The sequence below is a fragment of the Cyprinus carpio genome, chromosome B3 (genome assembly GCF_018340385.1).
Source record: "Cyprinus carpio isolate SPL01 chromosome B3, ASM1834038v1, whole genome shotgun sequence".
Taxonomy (NCBI): domain Eukaryota; kingdom Metazoa; phylum Chordata; class Actinopteri; order Cypriniformes; family Cyprinidae; genus Cyprinus; species Cyprinus carpio.
In genome coordinates this window covers 24,578,887-24,600,950 of record NC_056599.1, presented here as the reverse complement: position 1 = coordinate 24,600,950, position 22,064 = coordinate 24,578,887, and the positions used below count along the sequence as shown (strand labels likewise).

Sequence of the window (22,064 nt, the reverse complement as noted above, 5' to 3'; positions counted from 1 at the left end):
TTAACCAGTGCCGTGTGAACTGCTGTCTCTGTGTTGGCCGCTCTCGCGAGTGAACTCAATTGAGCCGAACAAACTGACGCTCCGGCAGCAAACCCATTTCTGCTCTGGGTTACTGTTTTTTCGCTGCTGACACTATGTTGCATGAAGTTCAATGCACATTGGGGGTACTTTACATATCCATTTCCATTTTGTGAATGCAGAGTAAACCTTAAGATAAAATCAACCTCTTCCTGACCCACATATCAAGCGTTAACAAATTAATCTAATGTCTCATTTCAGCCTAGGATGGAAGCACAATTATGGACAGTTCTCAATTCTTCGTCCTCATTATTTCAATTCCCCATCTGAATCCATCTGTGCCTCACCTACACTTCCCTCCTGTCAGTCATCATAATGTGTATTAATCTCCACCTGCATGCTCTGAGCATGCTCACAGCGGCACAGCTCTCTGGCTCATAAACAAGCTCGGCAAAAATGAACATCTTTTCCTCAAATTAATTGCAGCAGTGAATTGTGCATTATGCTAGCACATAACATGTCAGGAAACGTGGGCGCTAGATAAATGTCTGTGAAATAGAATGTCAATGTAAAAATGCTTGAAGGAAACTAACCTTACCAGGTCCAGGGCTTTTTTCTGCTTCTCCATCCAATAATTTTTCTCTTAAAATAAAATGTAAATATTAGATTAGAACTCAAATCTGAAATAAAAATAATGCTAAATAGAAACAACAAAAATGGCAAATACAACAACAAAAGTACTACAATTTTAACTAAAATTAATTATATCAAATAAATTGAATAAATAATATTTATATATATATATTAGGGCTGTCAAATATATATATATATTATATATATATATTAGGGGGCTGTCAAATGATTAATCACGATTAATCACATCCAAATAAAAGTTTTGTTTACATAATATATGTATGTGTACAGGGTATATTTATTATGTATATATAATACACACACCTAATTATATATTTAGAAAAATATTACATGTATATACATTTATATATTTATATTCTTATATTTTATATATATATAAATATATTTAATATATAAACATAACATATTCTTCTTAAATATATACATGCATGTGTGTGTATTTATATAAACATAATAAATATACACAGTATACACACATATATTATGTAAACAAAACTTTTATTTTGGATGTGATTAATCGTGATAAATAATTTTACAGCCCAAATATATATATATATATATATATATTAGGGCTGTCAAATGATTAATCACGATTAATCACATCCAAAATAAAAGTTTTGTTTACATAATATATGTATGTGTACAGGGTATATTATTATGTATAATATAAATACACACACATAAATTATATATTTAGAAAATATTTACATGTATATACATTTATATATTTATATTCTTATATTTTATATTATATATAAATATATTTTAATATATAAACATAACATATTCTTCTTAAATATATACATGCATGTGTGTGTATTTATATATACATAATAAATATACACAGTATACACACATATATTATGGTAAACAAAACTTTTATTTTGGATGTGATTAATCGTGAGTTAATCATTTGACAGCCCTAATATATATATAAATATAATTATTATATATATATTAAATATATATATACTAAATAGCTCATAATAATACTATAGCAATTAAATTATGATTTAATAATATTATTAATTTATTATTATTATAATTATTATATATATTTTTAACACTAGATTCATTTAATGCCGTTCTTGTTTGTAATTTTTAGGTTTCAGAAGGGTCCCCTTGATATGAAGAATTATATTGCCAAAGCCTTTCTGATGCAAACTGCAAGGACTCATTTGGGACAGAGATTTTTCTAAAAAAAAAAAAAACTCCATGTGTAGTCTAATATTTGTTTAAGGGCTTCCTGAGAGGTTTCTGTATGTTAACTTATGGGTCTCTCTTTCTCTCTCTCGGCAGACACAGCACAGGAGCAGGGCCTGGATCTGGAGCCACCTGTCCGGATGGAGGAGGAGATGGAGGTGATGGAGGAGAGAGTGGTGGAGATAGAACATCCTCTGCCATGCCTCAGTGAATCTGACACACAAGGCATTATCAAGGGCAGAGATCTTTTGGATATGTCGGCATTGAGGCAGTGCTGGACCAGATGAGACGCAAAACCATGAAGGCTGGCTTTGAATTTAACATCATGGTGGTTGGTAAGTGGAGCATTGCTCTGACTTAAATTGCATTGTGAACAGTTTTTTTTAAGCATGTGCAGTTTGTACTTATACAGAAAAAAGGAAAAATACAAAGCCCTCAAAGCTGGTTCAGAATAGTACATTGAAACTTTGAATTTCAAACGACATGCATAACGGCTGAGTCTAAATGACTTCACACCTCTTGTTTTCTCTATGCTCAAAGTGTGACCTTTAACTCGTTTTGTCTCATGAGCTTAGTTGAGATGGGGACGACTTAGCCAAGTCTGCAGAGATGAAAATAGAACAGACTTGGGGTGTCAAATCAGGTAAAAAGTCACAAGCATCAAACGTTGAGTATGGTTGACTATGAAGGGGACAGGAAGACTGTTCAGCCTCTAACAGGAAACGCAGACAGGTGAAGAGGAAATGGTGCCATTGCCTGTTAAGGGAAATGTTTAAAACTCTTCTCTTTTCAGAGACTGTTATTCACTTGGTAAAATAGTGTATTTGTTGAAGGCGGCTTCTGTCTGCCATGAAAGATCTTGTTGCAACCAAACATTACATAGGTAATAAATAGTATGGGTGATATAGTCAAATTATATTGCAATATTTTTCAATATATATAATATGTATGTGGTGTCTCTGACATGAGACCATCATTTAACCAAAGATCATTTTATTTCTAAGCAACAAAATCACATTACATGATATGTTTGCATGAATGCATTAAATTGAGCAAACTGACAAATACTTGTATTGTTACAACAATTTCTATTTCAAACAAAAGCTGTTCTTTTTATTCATGAAAAAAACAATCATGATTTCCACAAAAAAAAAAAACTGATATACAGAAATCTTAAAATGTCATTAAAGGAAAATAGTTTATATTTTATATGTATATATGTGTGTGTGAATTTCATGAGAATACTGTATTTTATTATAAATCTTTTTTATAAGTCACAGATTTTATGCCAGGTTACCTGCTAGGGCTGTACTCTGCTGGCTCAGTAGAGCTTGCTGGTATTAACTGTCCTGGGCAGTTTCTGGACATCTGCCTGATTCAAACTGGCCACCTTATTCAAGCCTGACCAATCAGAGCGCTGGAACCCCCAAACCCCCCTGTGCATCTAGCAAGAGAGGGGGGTGTTGGCTGAGTGTGGGCCTTACCTAATTAAATGGCAAGGGCTATTGTTGTGTTGTCTGTGTGCTGGGAGGCAGGGCCAGGCTGGAGCCGAATGTGGCTCAAAGTGTTCCCCAACTGGGCCAGCCAAGGGGATTCATGATGGCCGCAGCATCACAAATTCAAGGCCATGCAGCTCTCCAGTGAGAGACATTCTTCTTTTCCACTTTTTTCGTTCCTCTGTTTTTTAAACAGAGCTGCCAGGTTTTCCTCACTCCCTTGCTTGTGCTTTCTTTCCCCTTGGTGGCTCCTCCATAGTGGTAATAGAAAGGACATTTTGCCAAATCCTTCAAAGGCTGCGAGTCTCACAGAGAAACCCAGTATCAGCCACTGTTCCGCAGCGATGTCAGCAAAACAAATTAAAGCTGAAGTGTGTAGTTTCTGCACCACTGAGTTCACCACTAGCTTTCCAAACTGTTCTTCCAAAACAGTCCTGCAACCCCGTTCCCATCTGTCATTGTTTGGACACTTGGGTAGACCCAGCCCAGGAGCATTTGGCCTTCTTTAAGTGATGAAAATTCCCACAGCAGTCTCATTTCCATCTGAAAGGACAAGTTTGGTGATTTTAAACCAGCTTTGTATTGTTACAATGTCAGGAGTACATGTAAATATGTGTACTCTTTTCCTATGCCACCTGTTTTGTCAGCAAAACACAGTATCTGGTGAACTTTTGACAGCTTAACTGTTAAACTATCGATCACACTTCTGCAATTCTGTATTCCCACACACAGACAATTGGATCGAGCCCAAAGCATAATGGTTGTTGCAAATCTTTTTGGCAAAAGAGAACACCACATCCCTTTTTTTGGATTCATGTAGCACTTTTTTCCCCCTTTGCTCTGCATAGACAGCTGAGTTTTATTAAACGCATGTTTTTATTGTAGACATTCTTAACTTTTTAATAAAATGTCTGATTCTTTTCTTTTCTAAGGCTAATTTCTCATTTTACATGACCTACATAATAAAAAATTTAAAAAATCACACATTTGTCCAAAAAAATACTTAAAAAAACAATATCATATTCACACAATAAATACTGCATTGGTTTGTTTGATTGTTTGTTTTTACACTTATGACTTATGAATCATGACTTAGTATATGAAACAATGATCCACACTCACAAAAATAGACTTATTTTAGTGTTTTATTTTACATTAATCACCAATAGGACAAAACATTTCCACTCAAAGCCTTTTTATTCCTTCCTATTGGTGATTAATGTAAAATAAAACACTAAAAGACATTTTTGTGAGTGAAGATCATGGTTTCATATGCTAAGTAATAGATTGACGCACCAAAATAAAATATTGTATGACAAAAGAGTGCGGTGCAAACAGCTTTATGAATTATGATTTAAAGGTGCTGTATGTAGGATCTAGTGGTTGAACTAGGTATTGCAGTCCAAATTCAAAATATTGGGGAGGGTTTTTTTCACCCGGCCCCTCCTCCTCAGACTTAAAGGACACGCAGGTTGCCAGATTGACGACACCAACAGGAACGAGCGTACTTGACGAAGAATGAAATGAAATATGCTGTGTTTTCTGCCAACTGGCAACCTGGGGTGCTGAAATACAATTGGGTAAACTGGCAGTGGGCGGGTTTCACAAACCAAAACAAAGACCAACATTTGGCCCGGAAAGCACATTTTCAAAGAAGAATAACTGACTGTAGGATTGATTTTCAGATAAACAAATATGTTAACTTAGCATGTTTCTTAAATATCTACAAACATATTATGGTATTTTTATGCTTTAGTAGAGTCAAAAACTTACATACAGCACCTTTAAATCAGTCTTAAACATGAAAACAAATGTAATTAATTTTCATATTTACACACTGAAAGTCTAGCTTTGGGCCAAGCAAAACAATCAAAACAACAGTTTTAATGTGATGTTTATCTAACAAAAGGAAAATAATAAAAATTCTCTTCTCTCTCTCTCTCTCTCTTTTTTTTTTTAAATAAACCCCTGATAAAAGTAGCCAAGGTTGAAGAAACACTGACTGAAACACTCAATAAATCCACTTCAGCTTCAAATATGATCCACTCAAAGTGTGTGGGAATGATATTAGGAGGAGATATGACAATAACAGTCTTCACCTGTTCTCATTTTGCCCATTTGGATTCTTCCTCTCTATCCAGAGCAGCTTGAAACCTGTTTAATAGGGAGCAGATCAAAGGCATGTTAAAGCAGATCAGTATTGTGATGAATTTTGCAGAGCGAAAACGGCTCTGGTCCAGTGCTAACTCCCAAAAAAGCTGGCTCTGTAACATATGGCCTGTGTGAGTTTCTTCCTTGCCTCAGTGAACAGTGGAGGTTACAGCGTTTGTATTGTAGTAGGTATGGTGGTGCACTCCATGCCTGCTACTCTGGACATGCATCAAAGGTGAACCGTTCTCTCCCTTTCCCGGCAGAGACAGGTGTGGAAAGGCTAGTAGTAAAAAAGGGGGCTTGAAAGATCTGTTTGGCTCACTTTTGATGCACTGTAGAGCTATTGACAGATCATTTGTTTTCCCCCTTTCAAAGGATTTTAATTTTGAACATGGAATGTTTGAATTTAAAACAGTTTATGGTTTATGTACGTCTTCTGTTTTTGTATTTAGCTGTTTCCTTGGCAGCGCATTGCAGAGCACAAGGGCAGGGGTTCTGACAAGGGTGTGTTTGGGAATGCTAGCATGTATTAGCTAGCATGACATGGTAGTGAATGCAAACTTGACAAGATACAGGAAGAGGAAGAATTGTGCGAAAGCAAGATATACACAACAGGATGAAATTGCAGGAACGGAGGAAACTCTACAGGATGAGTTTGGTGGGCTATGCTCGCTTGTCCACATTTTCCTGCCCTGGGGTGCTCTTATCCGAGAGTCGCACACACATATGGAAGCACTTGGAGTCTGTTGGTCTGTGTAGTTTGTCCTCGGTTGTAAAGGTCAGGACCTTTTTGTAGCCTGAGGACTTAAACTACTGCGAGTCTCCCAGTTTCCCATAAGTCAAGTAGCAGTCTTCTCCTAAATACGAGCTTAGCATATTGTGACATTTTTAATACAGTCAATACATTCAGCTTTGTTGTCGCCCTCAAGTCAAGGGGGCTTTGTAGATAATGTGTTCAAAGAAAAGCTTTGCAAACTGTGCTTCAAAGTGTCTCAGAGGAGATGTGTTTTCACCATTTGAAATGCTTTTGAGAAATCAACTGGAGTTAAACACATATGACACTGGTGAAATTGCAACCTACATTTGTTGGAGTTTCATGTGGTTGTGGTAAATGACAAGCTGTTACAACACAGCGTTTCTGGGCGAGTGTATCAATGCATGACTCAAACAAGCACATGACTGGGTCTAGCCTTTATTCTTTTTACATTATCTCGGCACGGGGTCCTTTATGAGGTCATCACTTGATGTTCGGTTGCGTTAATGGCTCTCGCCCATACATTATTCTTCCACTGATGCAGATGTAACACTGTACTAAAATACTCTAAATAGTGTCACTACTGAATATACAGCTTGCAGCAAAGCACGATCAAAGCAGTACTTTTGCAAAATAAAATAGTCTTATAAGCCAGATCTTTTTAGCAAATCAAAAATATACAGCATGACAGGTGAAATCTGAATCATGAATGAATGAGTCGGTTCTTGTCGTGAATCAAAAATATGCAGCGCAATCAGCGTAGTCTGATTTCCAAACACATATGACTCTTAATCAGTGCCTAAATCAGTGTAGTTGCTGACTAGTTGTTCAACAAAAAAAATTCAGAATGTAATCATAAATTGGCAATGGATTTGCATTTCTTTTTCCAAATATTTTTTCCTAAATGGTATAGAATAAGAAACATGTAGAGGAATCAAAACCTCTTGTTCCAATCCCCATAGAACAGGTATTGTTTGTGTTACTACACTGAAATCTTCAGGAAGCCCTGTTTTGCTTAGGCATTGTCTGAATTGGTAAATCAAATAGGCCCAGGAGGACACACAACGTGGGTTGTCAGTTCCTCATAAATTTGATGTCAACTGCCTCCCATGGTAAGAGGCCATGGCGTAAATCCATCAAAGCCTCTGTTGAGGTGGGCAATGATGAAGGGGCCAGATCTCCCCGGCTCTGTCGTCTATCTCTGTCAAATCGTTTCATCCATTGACAGCTTCCCGAGGCGGACAGGACTCTCAACAGGTAGAAACGGAGTGGCGAGAGCGTTTAGCACATTCCCCACCCCTGCCCTGCGAATGGGAAGCTGACTGGTGGGCCCGAGGGGCCTTCTGAGCGAGACCGAACACACACTGCCCATCATCAGCACTCAATACTAAGCGGCTCGCATTAACAGAGCACATGTCCTTTGAAGCAATGAAGGTGGCCCCATAGATTTACCCTTATTTGTGTGAATTGAGATGGCCTTGATAAGGCTCCCTCTCTGGTAATAGCTTCCTCCCTCTGATCTGATCTCCGTGAGGACTTGTGTGAAAGAGTCATTAAGTGGAAAAGCTCCCCAAAGCTCCCGGCGGCGTGGTGTTGTCAGTGTGTTTGGACACCCACCAGATAAGACGCTAAAGCACTTTGCCTTGGCTTGACCTGGTCCTATTACATCACCGATGATTTGCAGTATCAAGGGCTTATGTAAACCCTGGAGGCCTACGCTGCCTGGTCATGTGATACTTTATGACCTCAATTTTATGTGTGCCATCTTATCTGTGTGCAGTAATAAAGTTTTATCCCCCCTGCTAATGCTAAGCAAAGGTCGTCCTGCAAATAAACGTGCCCGGGGTCTGCTACATATGCAGTTAATTGTGCTTTACTGCAGTTTACAAACAAAAGTCATTAAGTCTGTTCTCATTCTCATTGACAGGTCAGAGCGGTCTGGGGAAGTCAACGCTCGTAAACACACTCTTCAAGTCCAAGGTCAGCAGGAAGTCCTGCACTCCTAATTATGAGGAGAAGATCTCGAAAACTGTCCACCTGCAATCAGTCAGCCACAGTGAGTATTGAACGCTTCTTTCTTCACAGCTACAACATCACACACCCGTCACACCCAAGAGGTCAAGGTTTTGCTAGTTTGCACAGCCCTGTTTGCCCCTGCTGGTAATATCATAACTACAGCATTTGGACCCAGTAAACGTCTTTGAACATTGATGGTCTTTCAAAATTGTGCTTTTGTCCTGAACAGCCATGTGTCCAAAATGATATACGTCCTCTATACACAGTGCTGTCTAGTGTATTCATTCCATGGTATGTTCAAGTCCTGTGAAGTTCATGTTAATGAGTGTATATATATATATATGCACCATGTGAAGAGAAGTAGAACAGGTTTTTATTAGAATTTGCTTCCCCCCCCCGCCACCTCAATTTAAAGGATATGTAGTGTATGAATGTGAAGTGTACTCTTAGTGCACTATGCCTCACTGCATTTATTTTTTGTTTTGTTTAGTTTTTTTGGACTCTCACTATTTCATGGTATTGGTACAAAACACACATGGTGTTTCACATCAATAAGATGACGTGTTACAGAGTGTTGGCCTGAGTGATTTCTGAAAGGATGAAGGGATTAAAGAAGAATGACATTTTGACAGGACAAACTGGAGGCAGCTCAGTGTTTTGTAGGGTTTGACTTGGAAAAGGGCCAGAGTGATCGGAGCATGTGCTCTGAAAGGAAAAAGAAATTAAAAAGCCTGCAAAGGGGACGGATTAGGAGAGATCAATCACACAACTTCAGCTGTTGAGATCAGGCCACGGCTGTCATTATGAGCTCTCTTTCAGAGAGAATGACAGAGGAAGAATGCGCAGGGGATGTATTTTATCCCACTGGTCAGGAGATGACTGCTGCTCTAATGGAGGCCACCACTTATACACGGTGTCTGGCTCAGCTGAGTGAATTGGTTGATTGAGCAATGTGCCATCTCTGTCTTGCATACTTCCTCCAGAGTAACAATCAACAGAGGCTTGGGTTCTTCTATCCAAACAGGAAAGTGTGTTTTTGTGGAGATGTGTAGAATTAAGTTTCATTTAGGCTTGTTTTGACAATGAAGCAACGCTTGTTTCAAAGGTTTAAAATATGAATTGTTTTACTGATTTTCTTGACTCTACTTGAGGATCCTATACTTGATTTTTTTCCTAAGAGAAAAATGTCATGATAAAATTGGCAATACATTTTAGCACTGGTAATGATAACCTGGTAATTGTTTTAATCTTGTGGTTTCATCTCAATACTATTTGGTCAACATAAAAAAAAACCTCTCAAATTTAAATGAATGGTTTACATTTTAAATTTAAATACAGCGCTTTTAGGCATCATAACATTATAATGTACAGTATGATTTGGATGAAATGGATTTTCATTTTGAGATTTGCTAAAGATTTAGCTACATTTAATACTGTTATTAAAGTAAGCATGGACATGTCATAACTGGATGCTCATGTTCATCTGCATTTTGAATGCAATACACACTAGAAAATACATCACAATACAGAAGAAAAGCTCAGATGTTCCATCAATTTCATCGCAGCTTTAATTTTTTTGTGTGTGTGATTTTTAAAGATAAACTATGAATGAGCATTAAGCCCAAAGTATACTTGAGTTTTGACATGAACGATAAGCATACATCATAGCCTTTTGAAGTATACACCATTTGATTGAATGTGCAAACAATGTAAAAAGATGGGGAATGATCATGTATAATACAAACAGATCAGTTACATAGACCATATCCAAGACCATGTTAGCAGCTATGCAAGGGTGCTGCTGCTCCATTTTGTACTGAGCAGAGGAAGTTGAACTGTATATCACGCAGAGAGATGCACGTACTTTCAAACATCCCACATACAGCAATGAGAAAGCAATGAATCTCCATTTTGCTTTTGGCATCGCCACCATGCTTCATTGGAAAGAGGCGTGAAAGGCAGATGCCGTATCCAAGTTCACTAGTCCTTTAAATGAATGTTTTGTTTGAGTGTGTGTGTGTGTGTGTGTGTGTGTGTGTGTGTGTGTTTGCTTGCCCTCAGTAGTTAGTGTAGTCGCACCCAGCTATCCATCTTCATTTCTCATTTTAGACTGTCTGACAAGGGTCTAACAAACATAAAATTTGATAGTGGTCCTCTGTCTCTTGTATTCAGAAATAGCTCGGTAGGACAAGTAAAGAAATTGTGTTCCCTTTGGCTGGGTTGCAAAGGCCAGTAGGACTTTAGACTACTGTAGACCAACTAATAAAATGTATACGCTATTGCACTGTTATCTAATTAGCCCTGCTATTTTCATCTGGGTTTTTGGAGTTACCCATGTTATCTAGTTTAACCACAAATCTGCCCTTAAATAGAATGACCTACAAGTTAGCATCTTATGCCTCCACTTGTAGTTTTAAGTGTCAGTCAATTGCTGTGCAAAGGTCTTTGCTGGGCTGGGTCATTAGCGTAGCCTGCTATGTTAATTCCCATGGTTCCTACCTGACAGCAGAAATGTATGAAGACTTCTGAACTTTAACACTAGTCTGGATATGGGCGCAGAAATATCCAATTACAAAACCCTACGGAGAATTAGCACCAACGCTATGGTGTTAATTGTTACTACAGCCATGTGCAGGTTTCGTAGCCGCTATGCTAAACCTGTCTTCTTATTCCTTTAGTTTGCTTCCTACTGGTTTTAAAATGAGTCATTTGATTTTGTTTTCAGGTAAAGTTTTAGACCTAGATCTGCTTGTTGGTCTCTCTTCCGTTTCTGACTTCCCCTTGACAGGTTTTAGATACGTAAACGTTAGGCTGTGTCGCACTTTTGCAACAGATTTGCTTCCTTGCAGCTTTCACTTCAGTTAGCCAAAGTTCAAATTGTAGAAATCTGATTTTAGATTAGAAACTGTAACTTCCTGTAATTCTGTGCATCAAAATCTTCACAGTTGCTGTTTCAGTATATTTCTTTTTGTGGAAAATCTTAGAAGCTTTTGGTAGTTTTCTGTATAAGATCAAGTACAAGTGTTTTTAGCCCATCTGTATCATTGCAACTGGAAAGAGGTTTCTATCCAGCATCTGTTGTATCTCTGTCCTGCCATAGCCAAACCTCATTTCTCACAGACCTCTCAAAACTTATGGCCCAATAGTTTATAAATGTTTGACATGCAGAATGGGAGAGAGGGTGGATGAGAAGAAAAGAATGGGAGAAACTGGGTGTGCTGTTTCTTAACAAAAGAAGATTGACGATAAGTCGGTTCAGCTTGTGACTTCTTGAGATATCCCTGTGCTTCAGGAGACACCCCTCACTGACTTCTCAGTGTAGCACAACGTAAACATTACAGTGAATGAGAGTGTTCTGGTCCTCTTCGTTTTTTTTACGTTAGCCTTCAGAAAAGCAGGTCCGTAGAGCTTGACACATGATGTAAATATTTATGTTTCGATTGCATTAGTCCTCATGTGAGAATTTATCACTATCTATACAATTACTGATGGGGAAAATGTTCTATACCATTGAACTCCTTACATTAAAATATTTTAATTTACATTAGTTACATACACTCCCATTCAAAGTTTTGGGGTTGGTAAGAATTTATTTATTTTTGTTACATTTTTGGAGGAAGTCTCACCAAGGCTGCATATATGATCAGAAATACAGTAAAAAAAAAACAGTAATATCCTTAAATCCAAAGTTCTGTCATGAAACTCTAGATGGTGCAGTCCAATAGGTCAAACTCTGACATACTGACATCATCACATGATGCAGCTGATTTTTTTTTTTTTTTTTTTTTAGTTTATTTTTGTATCAGCAGCCAATGAGCTTGCTGCTCAACATTTAAATACTTGGCTAGTGCTTGCTGTAGCAGTTGAAGTGCGCTTCAGAAACCCTCCACCTGTATTGATCTGCTACGGGGTGATTTCATGGGTTATATTAAGGGGTTATTTCATATATGTTATATGTGCAGCAGCAGTATTTCTTACATGCTCACAGCAGCATGTTGTGGATGTACTGGAAGTAGCACTTCTCTGTCTCTGCAGCAGCAGCAGAGTAGCAGAACTATTCCGCCAAACACATTAACATTGTCACATACATTACCACGCCAATCACCCCAAGAGTTTTCATGATAGAAATAGCACTACAATTTAAAATAACTGTTTTCTATTTGAATATATTTTGAATTATAATTTGAATTGCTAAGCTGAATTACTCTAGTTTTCAGTGTCACATGATCATTCAGAAATTATTCTATTTGTTTGTTTGTTTGTTTACTTGGAAACTGTGATGCATTTTAAGCATTCTTTAATAAGTAGAAAGAAAGAGCAGCATTCGTTTGAAACTATTTTTAGTCATTTTTGATCAATTTAATGCATCCTTGTTGATTAAAACTATTATTTCTTTAATACAGCACCCAAACTGAATGAATGGCTGTGTATGTATATGTAACGATTGTCTCATCTCCAAAAATTTGAGCTGAAACATAAGTGATTACTCCAGTCCTCACAGCAATAAATATTCTTTTTTAGACAAGAAAAAGTATACAACCTTCTTTCTAGATTCTAATTAATGGTGCCTTTTTGTTTCCTAGCAAGATTTTGCTTCTTCATTAAAGTTTGTTCCAGTATTCATCAATGTAAATATAACCTTCTGCAAATACTTTAAAAAAGGCTGGAACAATAGACCTGTTCTGGTATTCTCTATCCAAATGACAAAACTACTCCTTGTGTTACTGCTAAACTACTAAATTGCCTCTGCAGTCTCCGTTTTGAGACATTCTGTCTAGCAGATGTCTTGCCGTCCCTTGCTTCCCCAGCAGTTTTGTCTTTCTAAACTACAGGCCTGTGGAAAACAAAGAGTACCAAAGTCTCAGGGTGCCTGACACCTCCACACACTACAAAGCTGCCCACTGGCCCTCACAGCCCGTGAAAAAAAAAGCTGGCCTGTAGACTGACCGCCAGGGGAGATGAGTGTTACACAATCCCCCCTTCTCTCAAAGACTACACAGAGCAGAAAATGAAGTGGCGGGCCGCTCAATGCCACCATTCAGCTCTGCTCCCTCCACGTGGGTGAATACAGGAAGAACTAAGCCCTGCTTTGTCGCTGAGTCATGCCAAGAGAGGCATATGTGTTTCCATTAGCAGATCATGAGGGGGTTTTCAATCATTGGCCCACCAATCCAAAAAATGGCACTCTCTTTTGCTAATGGCCCACTGTGAACAGAAAATTGATCGTCGTCAGATAGGGTTATAGCATTTTGAAACTCATTGACAGTTTCTTTTTTCCTCGTTACAGTCTCGTCATATTTTCCGTGATTGCCTCATCAAGAAGGATTAACGTGATGAGTAAACAGCAAATGTCAATCAACCAATGCCAGACAGCTTATTAGACCTTTTTACAGGCTGATTTTCATATTAAACAATGCATTCTTGCAGCATTATTATGTATTATAGTCCTTAAAAATGGATGTTTCTGGAAAATGAAAGTTAAATCCTTATCAACTTAATCTTCATTCAGTCTGCTGTGGATCCATCTTGATTTGTTTTTTGTTTTTGCCTTTTGCATCCACTCTTTCACTCTCTTACTCTTTTGTCTTGTTATTTTCTAGTCATTGAGGAGAAAGGGGTGAAGATGAAGCTTACGGTAATTGACACCCCTGGATTTGGAGACCAAATCAATAATGAGAACTGGTGAGAGCAACATTATCAGATGAATTCAAACTATTTAAAAATGCAGTAGAGTCTGAAAGTTTAAGAGCACATTTAAAATATGGTATTCAAAATCTAATTTAATCTCGAAAACAAACACTGTTTTAGAATTATGAATCATTTTAAAATAACATTTCAAAATTAAGATACTGTACTATTTCTAGGTCACTATTCAAAACCTAGAAGTATATATATATGTGGCTGACATTTATGACCTTTGTACAGAAGGTCAGATGTTCTGCTGAAGTATTACATGCTCTTTGGGTCATTATAAAATCATGCTGGAGAACATGATTATCAGGTTTTACACAGAACCAAATCCAAAAGACATCATGATATTCTTGTGGATTCAACTGTTTATTTCATTTATGTTGATAATATCATTTTCACTAGATCAGGCTCAGGCTTTTGGACTCCACTGTAGCTGTTCAGATAGCTCTATAACTGTGTGAGATCAATTCTTTAGTAATTAGAGAGCATTTTGGCATAAGCTTTCAACTAAAGTTATGGTTCGACTTTGCCTGACTGCTACATTAACTTTAAGTATAAGCATATGTTGTTAATTGTGATGATAATCCTTCCCTGTGTCTTTTTTCTCAGCTGGGAGCCCATTGTAAAGTATGTCAATGAACAGTATGAAAAATACCTGAAGGAGGAGCTGAATGTCAACAGGAAGAGAAGAATCCCAGACACCCGCGTTCATTGTTGTGTCTACTTCCTGCCAGCCACTGGACACTGGTGTGTATCAACTTCCTGCACGCATCATGTGGTTCACACCTAGCCATATGTGTTAAAATGCTGTCGTGCATCTGTCACAATTAATATGACATGGCTTCATTGCATAATCTCACTGGTCCTAGTTTGGAGATTTTAACCCATTAACCTACAATAGTGAGAGTTTGTGAAAATTCATACTTTTGGCAGAAAAACATATGCATCTTACTGAAAATTGTCTGACAGCTGTGAGGTAATTGCTGTCTTTTTGATGCAGTGGACCTTAACATACAGACATAATTTGTAAATCATTTTAACATTTTGAAATATAATGTTTGTAATGCATCTCATCTTGGAAAATATGAACTACTGGTCAAAAGTTTGGGTCAGTAAGATTTTTTTTTGTCAAGTAATCATGTATTTGAAGAAGTCTCTTATAATCACCAAGGTTGCATTTATTTGATCAAAAAATACAGTAAAAAACGTAATATTATTACAAATTAAAATAACTGTTTTATATGTTAATGTTTTAAAATGTAATTTATTCCTGTGATGATAAAGCTGAATTTTCAGCGTCACTACTCCATTACTTCAGTGTCACATGATCCTTCAGAAATCATTCTAATATATTGATTTGCTGCTCAAGAAACATTTATTGTTATCATCAATGTCAAAAAAACTTGTGATGCTTAATATTTTTGGAGAAACCATGATAAATTTTTTCAGGATTATTTGATGGATAGAAAGTTAAAAATATATTTTTTTGTAACTTTATAAATGTCTTTACAGTCACTTTTTGATCAATTTAATGTATCCTCGCAAATTTTTTTTTAATTTTTTTTTTAAAGTACTGACCCCAGACTTTTTAAATGGTGTGTGTAACATTATTTTGTTACTTCAAAAGTTATTTTAACAGCTATTTTAACTTCACATGATCTAGATTTTCTATTTTCATTTATTCATGTAGAAGATGCTTTTATCATATAGTAAATTATCTATATGGTTTGTATTTAGTGAATACAGAAGTCAAAAAGGTGTTAAATGTGTAAACGGTGTAAAATGGCTCTTCTACAGGTTACGCCCTATTGATGTGGAGTTCATGAGGAGACTGGGGAAGATAGTGAGCATCGTCCCTGTGATCGCCAAAGCAGACACACTTACTCTGGAGGAGCGGCTAGAGTTCAAACAGAGGGTGAGCTGTCCGTCATCAACACCTGTGCGCAGAACTTCACTCACATTTTATGATATGCAGGCAAAATCGGATTCACCCCTCTATATTTCTCACCCGCACGTAAATATTCAGCCCTTCGCATAATTGAGGTCATGAATATGGATGACCTGCTGCTGTAAATGCTGGAATTTTCAAAATTCACAGTTCAGCTGTGTGGATAAAAAAAAAAAGTGAGATAGATTGAAAAACCGTGGCTGAATGGAGCGAGAGAGAATCATCACATTCAAATATCCAAAGGTCTCTTGGCATGCGGCCGCTCGCTCTGGGTTGGAAAAATGAATAGGCCACACTAAGGTTATGAGCAGTGTCTGCGACGTCTCCATCGGGAGACGGTCTCTCCTCTGACTGATGTATAGCTACTACTTGGGCCTGGGCCACTTGCCATCAGTTTTCCCCACGGAGCGCTTTTGGACAGCTCCGACGGCACGGACCGCAGGGCCAGAACGGCCCCCGCACGCAGTGTGTCTTCTATCAATATACACCAAACAACACTCCTAATGATGTACTCTGTCATTTCAGCCCATTATCCAGAGCTGTCTCTCACTGCTCAATAGCCCGAGCAGAGCGCCGTGCGGGGGCGGACGTCACACTGTGCTCAAGATATCAATCGCTGATATCATATCCATGTACAACAGCAGTACTCCAAAATCCTCCCCCACACGAACACATGGCAGCAAAGGCATAAATGTCTAATGCTTTGCACCTCGGGCCCGAAATTCTGGCTGTGAGGGGGAGAAAAAAAACTGAATATCCTGGTGAACTTTACTGCGGCCTCTGAGTGCAAGAATGCATGAGGGTTGAGATTGAGACTAGTAAAATACAGCGGGAAGAGCTGGAGGGAGAGAAGCTGCTGTCATATTTCACCCCCCAGGGCGAGTGTGCGGGTTTTGTGTATATGTGTGTGTGCGGTAGGTTGTAAAAATCAGTGTAAATCCATCTAACTGGAAACTTCTCTCTGCAGATAAGACAGGATCTGCAGGCCAATGGGATCAGAGTGTATCCACAGAAAGAATATGATGAGGATGCTGAAGACCGGATACTCAACGATAAGATTAGGGTATGATGGCACTACTTTAAGAATTTATTGCTGTGCTGTGTTGATGGTTAGTTCACCCTAAAATGATCATTCCTTTTGAGGGATTTAGAAAATTAGGACAGAGGTATCATTTTTGGGGTTGAAATTTTTTTTGAAAATGTGCTCATCTTCAGGCCATCTGTAGTAGATAAATTTGTCTCTTCATCTGAACAGATTTGGAGAAATTTAGCATTACATCAATTGCTCAGCAATGGATCTTCTGCAGTGAATGGGTGCCGTCAGAATGAGAGTCCACACTGAGCTCTAGTCCATCACTCGATGTCTAGTGAAGCAAAAAGCTGTTTGGAAGAAACAAATCCATCATTAAGCCTTGAAAAACTCCATCCCCTGTTCTCTCACATCAAAACTTACATATTTATTTAGAACTGTTTTTGCTTGTAAACAGAGCTTGATCTATCCATATTTTGCTCCTGATTCAGACAAGATGATGTTGTCACTGGGAATAGAAATATTGTTGATAGAGGACTCGTGCCGGAAGCAGTGGTTTTAAGTTAAAAATGTCTTGATGGATTTGTTTCTTACAAACGCACAGCTTATCACTTCACAAGATGTTAATTGATGGACTGGAGTCACAAGTGCATTGCTTGTGGATTATTGTGATGTTTTTATCAGCTGTTTGGACTCTCATTCTGACGGCACCCATTCACTGCAGAGGGTCCATTGGTGAGCAAATATTGTAATGCTCAGTATCTCAAAATAGGTTTTGATGAAGAAACAAACTAATTCACATCTTGGATGGCCTGAGGGTATGTACATTATTAGCAAATTAATTTTTTTATGTGAACAATTTCTTTAGTTGCTTTAAGTGTATTCGTACTTTGTACTAAATGAAATTTTAAGGGTGTGGTGAATTCTTCTTTCAGGAAAACATCCCCTTTGCTGTGGTGGGAACAGATAAGGAACACCAGGTGAATGGGAACAAAGTCTTGGGAAGAAAAACAAAGTGGGGGATCATCGAAGGTGAGAGTCTGAAGACTATGAATTGCTGGTCACCTGTAATGTTTTTGTGTTTTGGATGCTGGTGTGTCCGCCAGGCTTCTTAACTAGTTTCACCAGAAAGATTGTTGGTTGATCTCCATGGAAACCCATTTTCAGCTGGGAAACTGTAACAATCTTCAGATCTAATTGTGTAATGATGGCTGACAGGCTTCACAAAGCAAGCTAGTCTGTGATTTAGGTTATTCAACACTGCCATCAAGTGGTGTATGTCGAAAGTACAGTGACACAAAATCCTTGGATGAATTCTTGAACATGTCTTTGTATTTTGTTTATTTCAGTTGAAAATGTTGCGCATTGCGAGTTTGCACTCTTGAGAGATCTTCTTATCAGGTAAGTCATATTTTTTCACTATCAAGTCTTTAAATATCATAACAGAATGACATTAGTATACTTGTATAGCATATGATTTTGCTATTGAGGTAAAATGGGAACAGGCGATTATAACCCTTACATTATGGTTGACAAGATAACCTCTAAAACTTTATGTTTTTAGAATATGATTTAAACTGCAAGATCAAAGGCATCCCATACTAGTTTAAAATCAAATATTCAGCTATAGGTGGACAACCAGAGGTCAAGAAACCTGACTTCCTCAAGAATACAAAACTATTGGTACTGCCCAACAAAAATATTTATAATAAAAACAATATTAACTAAAAAAATAAATAAAAATATAAATAATAATAATAATAATAATAATAATAATAAATAAATAAATAAACAAAAAGTACCAAAGGAATGCTAACTGAATTTATATCATAATCATATAATGATTTCAAATCATAATTTAGAACCAATCCTACCTGGGGGGAAAAAACTAAAATCTTCTATTAAGAACATACTGGAAAAGCTAACATTTTATTTAATTTTTGTTTTATTGTCTTTCTTTTCTTTTCTTTTCTTTTCTTTTCTTTTCTTTTATTTTCTTTTCTTTTCTTTTCTTTTCTTTTCTTTTCTTTTATGTTTTCTCATTGCATTCTGAAATATCCTTTATTTCATTTAATTGTATCCTGTACAGCTTTAGTTGATTTTTACATAGTTTTATTTGGTTATTTTTATGGTTGGTTCCAAGTTATGGAAAAAATACCATTAGCATTCCTTTAGATTTTTTAAAAGAACGGATTGGTCAGAGTTTCATGCAGTTATAACTAACGGTCCCACTATAAGTGGCCTCAACTACTATGTACTTACATAAAAAATAATTACAATGTACTTGTGTTCATATTGTATTGCAAAACACTTTTGCTGCAATTGAGGTGGGATGCAGGTAAGGTTAGGGACAGGTTTGGTGGTATAGGTAGGTTTAAGGGTGGTTTAAGGTGTAAGGGAAGGGTCAAGAGTGTAATCATAAATGTAATTACAGATGTAATTGCATGCAGGTATTTTTTAAAATATAAGTACAGTATAAGTACACAATAAGTGCATTGTACCAAATTATTAATTTAAATGTAAGTACATAGTAGTTATAATTTGGGACCAAAGTATGTGTTCTGGTCACATGATATCACTTTTATGAACCTTTGCTTTTTAGATTTAACCAGCTGAAATGGTTATCAGCATTCTAAAGTGTATTTTTGAGTAGTGGGGCTGAACAGGACAGGAAAGGCAAGAGTACATCATTTCCTGTGAGCTCAGTAAAGGACAGGTTAATTACAGAGTCCGAATGGGTGAGGCCAGGTCACAAAGCCCTCTCGCCATAACTCTTGGATGGCGGCCCGTTGACAGATGGTACGAGAGTGATTCCCTGCTGAAATGGGAAACAAAGGATGACCGTTATAACTCTCCACACTTTTGAATCGCCTTTCACACTTTTTGATCAGCCTCCTGCTGAAGCCGAGATCAAATTACACCAGGAAAACACCAACCGAATCACACAAAGGGATCATAAGAAGCTGATGTAGTCAGAAAACAATTCAATTCCACATAAGAGAATGACTTTTATTTTACCCTGTGCATATTTCCCTTAGGGGATGTTATTGTGGCATCAAAACTGATATTATGCTCTACTGTGCTCTACTTTCAATCCCACCTCCAAGATTTAAAGGACGTCACTCACAACATCCACTATGAGACCTACAGGGTGAAGAGACTTAACGAGAGCAATGCCAATGGACTGGCACTTTCACCTTTGACCCTGGAGAACGGTACCCTAGAGAAGAGCGATGCGGAGAGTCACCTTTGAAAGGGATGGAGCGTGTGCCCGTCCCTCACCCCTAGTCAGAATGGGAGAGATGAACATTTCACTTCTAGATTGCCATTGATGGAAAATCGACACGTTTGACTAAAGACATTTCCGCTTAGGCGTGTAAACTTCATATATGAGTCTATTTTTGAAATAAATCTATATTGTGGGTAGGGATCTGGGATGAATTATGGGTAGAATTGAACCAGGTTTTGGCTAAGAGAAGGTTTCCCTCTATTTTTTTTCTCTCTTCTCTCTTTTTTTTCGAATGAATGGCACAGAGGGTTGGCATGTTGGAAAATGTGTGTGTTCCTGCACGCCTGACACCTCACAGGATGAGAAAATCCCATAATCCCTATCTGTGTTACTGCACCTATACATTTACACTGAACCAGCAATGTGACGTGCTCCTTTTGATCTTTTATCTTCCTTTTTTTACCGCTAAATATGATCTTTCCCTGTACTTTTGTAAAAAAAAAAAAAAGAGGTTAAAAAGAAACTTTAGACAAATATTTTTGTTACCATAGCTGCTTCGAAGCTGAAGGTATTTTCTTAACAAATCCTTAAAGAGTCTCTTACTGCTATCCATAAATGGCTGCTGTGATGATAGCCAGTGTGTTGATATAACGGGAATTTTTTCAAATATAACCTTTGACCTTAAAGGTTGTGGTGTGAAATTTAATACTATTGATCATTTCTAATGCAGAGATGGATAAAGGAACAAGAGAAAGTTGATTCTTACAGATGTTTGTTGAACAGTAACAGGTTAAGCTTACGGTTGTATGTAGGGATGTTTTTCTTTCACTAACCTAGTTAACTTTCTGTTTAAAGGTACACATTGTGCTGTTTACTGCTCTTCACTGGACGTCAGGAGTCCATCTTGCCCTGTTGCTTATCAAAGCTATTGTACATATCCATAATGTGTTCTTATTTTCTATCACAGCATCACATTTTTTACTCAATGTGTATTAGCGGCATCATCATCATTTCCTTGTTACTAATATTACTATACATGTAAACACCATTGATTTATGATTAAAAAAATTGCCACCGTTCAATATTTATGTGGAGCCACTGCTATTAGTTTCATTGGAGATTGCTGTAATATTATACACTACCGTTCTAAATTTTGGGGGGAGGAACATTTTCATTTTTTTGATGAATGATAAGAAGTGTCTTAGTCTCACCAAGGATGCATTAATTTGTACAAAATGCAATCGAAAACTTATTAAAATATCAAATATATGTTTTGTTTTAATATATTTACGAAAAAAAGGAAAAAAAGAAAAGAAAATCTGTAATGGCAATGCTGAGTTTTTTTCAAAAGTCATAACACCAGTTTTTAGTGTCATATTATCCTTCAGAAATCTTCCCAATATGCTGATTTGGTATGAAACATTTTTATTTTATTATCATTATTATTAGTTTTATTATTAGTTGGAAATGGGTGTGCTGCTTGATGAAGTCCGGAAGTGTTTTTATTTTTAACTCTTTAATCTAAAAAATTCAAGAAAACTAAATCTGTTGACATTATAGATGTCTTTACTGTCACAGTGGGACAATTTAATGAATCCTTGCTGAATAAAATGAACTTCTTAAAAAACAAAAACTTACCGACTCCAAACTTCTGAACAGTAGTGTATGTTCATAATATGTTTGTGATATTTATATGTACAGTGACTTAAAAATGGAATCTCTTATTATTTTAGAATGGCCTAAACTCTTTACTGAAGACCGACAGTTAGACAGGTGTCCTTCTGCATTTAAAACCTTAATCATACCTCAACAGTCGTTTCACCTCCGATCCGTTTTCTTCTTGTCCTTTTTTGGGTTTTTATTATTTGTGAAAG

General features: G+C 37.2%; 1 pseudogene; it reads left to right on the top strand.

The window, feature by feature from the left end:
* Positions 1-21,272, top strand: part of LOC109088271 — a 60,992-nt pseudogene extending 39,720 nt beyond the window's left edge.
* The last annotated feature ends 792 nt before the right edge of the window (positions 21,273-22,064 follow it).